Here is a 9,650-nt window from a genome sequence, read left to right as displayed (position 1 = left end):
TGAGACAGTCTTCAGGCCCTTGTGTTGGTAGCTATAGAGTGAATGTGACTGTTTTTTAGGCCCCAGAGCAGCTTACTCTGATTCCAGTGTTACTAGGTTCTTGGGGGCTGATTCTTGAAGCTTCAGGTGGTTTGTTTAGAAGCTAATTGTGGGAGCCAAGAGTGCAGTTTGTGGGTGGGTTTTCAGGCCCCTGAGCATCTGCTGTGTTGTAGGTGATGACAGTATCCATGATGGAGCAAACCAATGAGACCCAAGCAATTCTTGTTGATGTTCCTGGTAGTTTCTACTGGTTAGGTGTACTAGTCCTCAGTACCACAACAGGGTAGTGGGTATTTTCCTAAATGTGCTTAAAAGAGCTTGGTCTTTTGGACCAAGCTTGGAAAGAAATAAAAACATTAGTTGTTTTATGTTTTTAGTTATTAATAAAGCTGTTATGAATATTTGTATACCAATGTATAGATACGTTTTTATTTCTCTTGGGAAAACATGTAAGAGTGAAAAGGCAAGGTCATATAGTTAAGTGTATATGTGAGTATTTAAGAAATTCACAAACTGCCTTCCAAGTTTTAAAACTTGAGTTATTCCAGTGGATATATAATGGCATATTATTATAGCTTTCCTTTGCCTTTGTATAATAACCAATTATTTTGAGCATCATTTCCTATGGCTATTTGACATCTGTATAGCTTCATTGGTGAAGTGTCCTTTACGAAATAAAGTTTTGCATGTATTTTCTCCTTGTATTATGGCTTGATTTTTCATTAATTAGCAGTATCTTTTGAAGTGGAAGAGTTTTTAATTTATACTGGAAGACTCAGTATACTGATATTTTTAGTACGTGATTTTCATTATATTTAAGACATTTTTGCAAAACCTATGATTTCTATGTTTAACTTCTAGAAGCTCTATAATTTTAGACTGTACACATATGTTTATAACTAATTTTGTGTTTACTTTTGTATATAGTGTGAGGTAACGCTTTTTTTTTTTTTTGCATTTGGTTATTCAATTGTTCTAGCAGCATTTGTTGAAGTAATCAGCCTTTTCTCTGTAAAATTGCCTTGGCATCTTATCAGAAATTATTTGCCTGACCATTTATGCATACCCATTCTGTATTACATCATTGATATGGTTTGACTGTGTCTCTATCCAAAATGTATCTTGAATTGTAGCTCCCATAATTCTCACATGTTGTGGGAAGGACCAGGTTGGAGATAATTAATTCATAGAGGTGGTTTCCCCCCTATTGTTCTCATGGTGGTGAATAAGTCTCCTGAGATCTGATGGGTTTATACAGGAAACCCTTTTTGCTTAGTTCTCATTGTCTCTCTCGACTGCTGTGATGTGAGACATGCCTTTCACCTTCTGCCATGATTTTGAGGCCTCCCCCGCCACGTGGAACTGTGAGTCCATTACCCTCTTTTTCTTTATAAGTTACCCAGTTTTGGGTATGTCTTTATCAACAGTTTGAAAACAGACTAATACAATTGTCTTGATTACTGAAGGCTTTAATAGGTACAGCATGAAATTAAGTAGTATATAAAATCAGGCTTTGCTCTTGTTTTACAAATTTATTGTGTTTATTCAAAATTCTTTACATTTGCATGGAAACTTTAGAACTAGTTTGCCAATATATAGAAAATATGTAGAAAAAGACCTAGGATTTTGACCAGAATTTCATTAAGTACATGAAGAATATTTGTGAATATTGACATCTTAACAATTCTGAGTTTCCTAACTTCCCCCAAACAATATGTATTATAATATTTATTTGTGCCTTCTTTAATTTTTCAGCATATTTTATAAGTTCTCACTCAGCTCTATTTATCTCTTATACATTGTTTCAAGTCTATGCCTGAATATTTCCTATTATGATGAAATGCCATATGATATTATTTCAATTTTCAACTTTTGTTGCTATATAGAAATTAAATTGATTTTTAAATTTTTCTCATATTTGCAAAACTTACTCATAAGCTTATTTGTGTCTTTTTCAATATATTCCTTCAGAGTGACTACCTAGTGAATCATATTATCTGCAAATAAAGTTAATTTTATATTTTCTTTCCAATCTACATGTCTTTTATTTCTTGTCTTACTGGAATGGCTAAGATCTCTCATACAGTGTTGCACAGAAGTAGTAAAAGTAGACATACTTGCCTAGTTCCTGGTGTCAGACTGAAAGTCTTTCAACATTTTAGTGTAATGTTCACAGTGGAAATTTTCTGTAGATGCTTCCATAAGGTTAAGGACATTCCCGTCTCTTCCTAATGTGCTGAGAGTTTTTATAAGAATCAACGCTGTATTTTCTCAAATGCTTTTTGTATCTATTGAGATGATAATGTGGCTTATCTTTTTTAGTCTATGAACATTATTAATGTTTGAACGTTTAAGCACATTTATATTTCTGCAATAAACCTCACTAGGTATTATCATTTTCATATATTGATTAATTATTAATATTTTAAAGAATATTTTCATCTTTGTTCATGGAGAATATTAACATAGTTTTCTTTTAATGTCTATATCTGTTTTTGGAATAAGAATAGTGTCAACATCATATAATGAGCTAGAAAGTACAATCCCACTTTAATGCTCTAGAAGTAGTTGTATAAAGTTATTTTTACTTCTTCCTTAAATGTTAGAATCAAGAATGAAGTCATCTTGGCACCTTTTTGTTTTTGTGACTGTTCTTGATGAAGGGAGGTTTCTAAGTACAAATGCAATTTTAAAAATAGACTTACAATTATTAATTTTTTTCTATATTTTATCATTCTGTTTTGGTAGTTTGTGTCTTTCAAGAAATTCTTTCAATTCATGTAGGCTGAATTTCCTAAAATAATTCTATAACAGTATTTTTTCACAATTCTTTAACTATCTGCAGAATGTGACATAGAAATATCTCATTACTAATATTGGTAAGTTGTGTATTTTATCATATGTTTTTTCTGCTTAGTTGGGTTAAAGATTTATCAACTTTCTTGATATATAATAATCAGCATTTGTTTTCAGTAGTTTTCCCTATTGATTTTCTGTTTCTATTGATTTCTTCACTTACAGTTAATGATTTATTTTCCTAATTCCTTTGTGTTTCATTTGTTTGTTTTTCTAGTTTTTTTTTGTGAGAAACATAATATTATTGAGTTGATGACTTTATTTTTCTCAAATGTAGTGTATATTGCTATAAATTTCCTCTAAATACTATTTTAGCTGCTTCCCACAAATTTTCATATGCTGTGTTTTCATTTTTACTCTGTTCAAATACCTGTATTGCTTTTGCTTATTTTTTGACTTATAGACTATTTAGAAATGTGTTATTTAATTTTTTTGAAGAGAGGAGCTTTAGATATCATTCAGTTGTTGATTTATAATTTAATTCCATTGTGGTCAGAGAACATACGTGCATGATTTGAAACTATTCAAACTTGTAAATACTTATTTGGTGATCCAAAATATGGGTCTGTCTTGGCAAATATTTTTGTCATGTTTTTTGCTCCAGTTGGTTGGAGTGTTTTATAAATGTTGAGTAGATTAAGTTAGTAAGTAGTGATGCTCATATTTTCTATATGTTTTGATTTTATATCTTTTGTATCAATTATTTATGGAAAATATGTGGGAATAATTGTAGATGTGTCTATTTCCCCTTCTGCTTCTCTCAGTTTTCATTTCATGTATGTTGAGCTGTGTTATTCGTGCGCTAATATCTAGGTTATTTTTAATTAACCTCAATATTATGAAATAACATTTCAAACATTCTGGTAATATCTTGTGCTTTAAAATCTACTGGTTCAATATTAATATGTCCTCTCCATTCTTCTTTCATTAGTGTTAATATAATATAACTTTTCCCCCTCTGTTTTAACCTACTCACGCCTTTACATTTATTATATGATTTTAGTAATGAGATTCTATTTCAGGCTTGTTTCTTAAAAGCCTAATCTAACAAACTTTCCCTTTTAGTTCATATGTACATTTTATTTATATTTAATCTTTTACAGATGGTTGGATTTGTATCTATCATCTTCCATTAGTTTTTAATATATCCCTTTTTCTTTTTGTTTCTTTTTATTTTTCTGTATTTCGCATTAACTAAATATTCTTTAGAATTCCATTTTATTTGTTTGTTGGTTTATTAGCTATAATTCTTGTTTTATTATTGCTTTATTCTGGGTTTCTAGTATACATCTTTAAGGCATCATAATCTATCTTCAATAATATTGTACCATTTCAAGTAGAGTTCAAGAACTTAAGTATTCTTCCTATTCTCCCCTCACTACTGCTTTGTTGTTGTTGTTGCTTTATATTGAACTATTTTTAACTCTACACAATTACATTTCTGGTGTTCAACAAATAGATCAAATTGTTCCTTTGATTTATTTGACTGTTCAGTTACTATTTGTCCAAGATTTTGTTACTCATATTTCCTCTTCCACTCATTCACCCTTTAGTTCCTATGTCCCTTTTAATATTTTTTTAACCACTATTTTAACTGGGCTGTTTGGTAGAAAAATGGTACATGCATCTGTTTAATTGACAGAAGCCCCTATTTAATTTTAATGACATTTTCTGTGTTTATATTTGGATGGCCCATTTGAACACAATGTTATCATATATATATTGTTTGAGTAGAATGCTTACACTATTTCTATTCTTCATTAATCTCAGTCCATTTCCATTGTTCATCCCTCCACGAGCTCTATGATTTTCACACTGAACAAATTTTCATGACCAAATCCTCAGCATTTACCTTACATTTCCATTCTTTCACTTAAACTTGTCTTTTCCTTGACCTTGTTATCCACTTTGGAGGCAAGAATTCCCACAAGTGTGGCTTCTTTGTCATATATTTCTTGTTACTGGGAAAGATAAGAATCAGTGTTTTATATTCTCTACTGAAGTCCATATCATTTGCTTATACCAACCTTTCCCAGTAGCCATTGCTGTGGTTCATCAACAGATAGGCTACTATCTTATTGTTGCTGATTCAAATCTTGAGTAACAGTCATCTTCACTCATTCATTACCAATAATGAGAGAGAAAGCAAATTGGTATTAAGGCCAGGCTGATCAGGATTGAATTTTAACTGTGATAGTTACCTAATATCCTATGATTGATTATTTGCATTGATGGCTGTGATCAATTGCCTTTATGTTGATGTTCTTTGTAATGTGACTTTGCTGCTCTTCCCAACAAGTAGTTCACTAATTATAGTGAACTTAAAGGATTACAGGAGTTACCCAAAGCACGTGGTCTAAAGGCTGTCACAGAGAGTGGTATTTAATAAATGGACTTATTAGCCTTGTTATTATTCCTTGCAAAACCCCTATAGCACATTGATACTTTTTTGACACCTTGGCCTAATTGTATCTTAAACACTTCATAACTTCAAGTATTTCAGTCTTTATTCTACTTCAACCATTTATCAAAACAATTCTATCTCTCCTTCACCTGTAAGCCTCTGTAGTACATTCTCATAATTTCATGTTGCTTTGGTATCCATTTTGAATACAACTTTAACTTTCTTATACCAGAAGTAAGATTCAGTCATCCTTGACATAGTTTCCAGCTTCATGCCATACCTAAATGATTCAAGCTAGTGTCCAGAGATAATAATTTAGAGGTAGCTCTTCCACCAAGACTGGACTCCCTGCTTTCCTGCAGTTTTTTTAGAGAGACAATTCAGATATTTGCCTGTGAACTTAAAGTGGCCCACATCTTACTCACTTATATATACTGCTAGTTACCATGTTCTGTCTCTCTCTCCTTTTCTCTGTCTGCCTGATCCTTTGATCCTGTTTTGTACGACCTCACTACTCATTATACACTCCTTGCTCATTTTTTATAGGTAAAAATCTCTGAACTTGTTTTCTGTTGTGGTGGTGTATTGAGTGTATGGCTTCCAGCTGAAGAATGAGAGGCTTCTATAGGCTGATTTCTTCAGGACACTGAGAGAACATAAGGCCAGGCTCCCATCACCAGAGCAATAGTCCAGTGGACCATGGGTCAGATAATAGCTGCAAGTGCATCTGCCAGCATAAACAAGTTTTCCATGTGAGGGTACCCCTGGTTTTGGGTTGGACAACTAGACATTAGACTGTCATCCAGGTAAAAGAAGTAACCTGTGAAAGTCACAATATAAACACCCATATTCAGCTCCCTTTCATTTCCTGTTAGGGCAGGTTGTACCTTTGTCAAAGATCAGTTGACTGTAGATTATGTGGGTTTATTTCTAGGCTCTCTATTTTGTTTCTATTTATCTATATTTGCTTGCATATCAGTACCATATTAATTTTATTATTGTAGCTTTGTAATATATTTTGAAATCAGGAAGGATGATGCCTTCAGCTTTGTTCTTCTTCCTCAAAATTGATTTGGCTATTCAGGGTCTTTTTTAGAGCCATATTAATTTTAGAATTTTTTTCTACTTTTTGTAAAGAATGCCACAGGAATTTTGATAGGGACTGTATTAAAACTGTGGATCACTTTGAATATTCTGGACATTTCAACAATATTAAGTCTTTCCATTCATGAACACGGATATATTTTTATTCATCTGGTTCTTCTTTAATTTCTCTCATCAATGTTTTATAATTTTCAGTGCACTTAATCGATGAAGAAAAATGGTTGAGATAATTCAGCACTCATTTATAATAAAAATTATCAGCAAGATAGGTATTGAAGTTAGTTACTTCAATATAATAAAGAGCATCTATGAACAGCCTACAACTTACATCACAATCAATGAAGAACAACAAAAAGCTTTTTCTTTAAGATCTGGTAAAAGTAAGGATGATCACTCTTGCCACTTGCCTTCAACATAATACTAGACGTCATATTCAGAGGAATTAGACAAAAAATAAAAACCAAAGGCTTCCAAATCAGAAGAGAAGAAGTAAAATTTTCTTTGCGTGCAAGTGACATGGTGTTATATGTAGAAAACCCTGAAGACTAAACAAAAAACTGTTAGAACAAATAAATTCAATAAATTTACAGAGTACATAATTCAGTCTTCTTTCTATACATAAGCAATGAACTACCTGAAGAGGAAAATAATAAAATAATTCTAATCCCAGTAGAAGCCAAAAGAATAAAATATGTTGAAATAAACTTGTTTAAAGAGGTGACCTCCCTTGTTCATGCACTTACTCTATTTATCTCTTTTTAGCTGAGACATACACATAATCTTAAGTCATTGTATTATTCTCTTTTTTATTTTCATTTACTTTTCTGTGAAGTATTTTTCTTGCTTTGAGTCCTTAGGAGACCAAATTGTAATTTACCCCTGAAAGCCTGGAGGAATCCTTTGAATTCTGTGGTTCTACTATAGTTGCAGTTTAGCATTCATCTGTGATCCCAACCCCCAGAGGTTACCTAAGAGCCTAAGAGTCCATTCTCACAACAGTTGCTGTGCACCCACTCCTGCTGTCTGTGGCCCAGGTAGGGAGCAGAGGGGCTTGGCACTTTCATACATCCCCCAAGAGAGATACCACAGCCTCCAAATAGAGAAGCAGGTGAACTACATACCACATGACTCCTTGTCTCCACTGCTCCCCACCAAATGGACTTGCCTGCATCAATGACAGGCAACTTGCGGCCTCCCTACCCTTGCCTGGACACAGAGCACCTCTAAGAGCCCAACCTTTAGAGACCACCACCAATAAGTGTTTCTGCTCTACCTGCTATATTCGTTTTCATCACCACTGCTGCCTTCCCCTCTACTAGCCTCAGGTCAAGGAAGGAGCAGAAAGGCTAGACACTTTTACATGTCCCCAACAGTGAAATCAAGCACCACTTCTGTGGGAGGGTAAGGTAAACCTCACAGCTGCCATTCTCCATTGCCCCAGCTAAGAAGGCCTGCCCTCCCTTGTAAAAGACTCACACATAGTCACATGGCTCCCACCAGGCTATTTTGGCTGCAGCCTGGAACCCATTGGAGATCCCAGGCCTGTGATCTGCCTTTGGGTTTCCACTGTCTGAGTGCTCTGCTTACTCCAACGTGAGAGTTCTGCTAGTGACCCAGGAATGATCACCCTGCCCCTCTCCATCACAACCAGCACCTGAACTCTGTGCTGGCCCAATCCCATTCCAGTCCCTTCAGAATTCACGTGCCATCCAGTGGGCCATCTGGGGCCTGGAACTGGGGAATTATCTTGCCCAGTCAACACTGCTGGCACGTGACTGCTCCCCTGAGTACTGAGATCGGGCCACCCTCACCAGCTAACACCATGACATCTGACACACACCCACATGAGCCAAAAGGCAGAGCCCTTCCTCTCTCTAAACAAAGCAGTAGCATTTACCACATTAGAAAATAGGTGAGCCAAAAAAAAAAAAAAAAAAGAAAGAAAATAGGTGAGCCATAAAGTTATATGTGTCACCCTGAGTAAAGGGGTTCTTTCTTAGACTCACTCCCGTGGAAAGTCATGGGACAGATACTTTCCATGGCTCTCAGCTACACTATGGTCTAGAGACAGAAAATAATTGCACATGGACTGAGAGTCATAAGCCCCAGAAGAGAGATGTGATAGAGAAACAAATTGTGTTCCTGACTATCTAGGACATGGAGCTGGTTCAGCCCCCTCACTCCCTCAGAGAAAATGGAGCATTTCACCAGGAGATCCCCTTGTTATCCCCATCAGGTTTGGTGTCTGTGCTCATCATGGGGTATTAATGGGAAAGTCACGGGGTCCAGCACTGTCCAGCTGTCTCCCATACCTCCTTGCTGAATAGGAAGCTCAGGTCAACAAGCACTCCACTTTCCAGCTCATCATTTGAAACAAACTACCTCACAGTAAACAAAGATCAAGTGCACACCCCTCTGCTTGTGCCACAGCTGGTGCATATCCATAAGCACTACGTATTGGCCTTCAGGTTAAACTGCACAGACCAATATAAAACCTCTCAACAAAAGTGCACACTGCTATAGAAGCAAACCAAAAGACCCTACCCAACATACTCTACAGTCACAGCATCAAGGTGGGAAGTAACGGAGAAAGGAAAACTCCATATGAATGAAAATAAATTCAAAATAAGAAGTGTCAGTTTCTCTAGATGATCAGGAAACATAAAAATGCAGGTACCGTGACAAATCTGAATGTCATGACACCACCAAAGGATCACACTAGCTCTTTAGCAAGGGACCAAAATGAGGACTCAGAAACGGCAAATGAAGAATTAAAAGTATGGATTGCAATGAAGCTCAAAGAGATCCAAAGGAAGGTTGAAAATCAACACAAAAGCAACCCAGGAAGTGAAGGAAGAGGTATATATCTTAGGGGAAAAAAAAGACTTCTGGAAATAAAAAAAAAACTTAAGGAATTTCAAAATACAGCATAATAGACTGGACCAAAACAAAAAAGAATTTCAGAGCTTGAAACCTGATCTTTTGAATTAATCCAGTCAGACAAAAATAAAGAAAAAAGAATTATTTTAGAAATGCCCAAAACCTTTGAGAAATATGAGATTTACTATGTAAAGTAACAAAACCTACAACTTACAGGTATTCCAGAGAAAGAAGAAGAAACAAGCAACCTGGAAAATATATTTGAGAGAATAATTAACTATAATTTCATACTATACAAGATGAACACCATCAAAGTATACAGTCACGAGACCATCCAAGGTAGATGCAAAAAAAAAAAAAAAAAAAA

The sequence above is a fragment of the Piliocolobus tephrosceles genome, chromosome 10, assembly GCF_002776525.5.
Source record: "Piliocolobus tephrosceles isolate RC106 chromosome 10, ASM277652v3, whole genome shotgun sequence".
Classification (NCBI taxonomy): domain Eukaryota; kingdom Metazoa; phylum Chordata; class Mammalia; order Primates; family Cercopithecidae; genus Piliocolobus; species Piliocolobus tephrosceles.
This window is presented reverse-complemented; position numbering follows the sequence as displayed.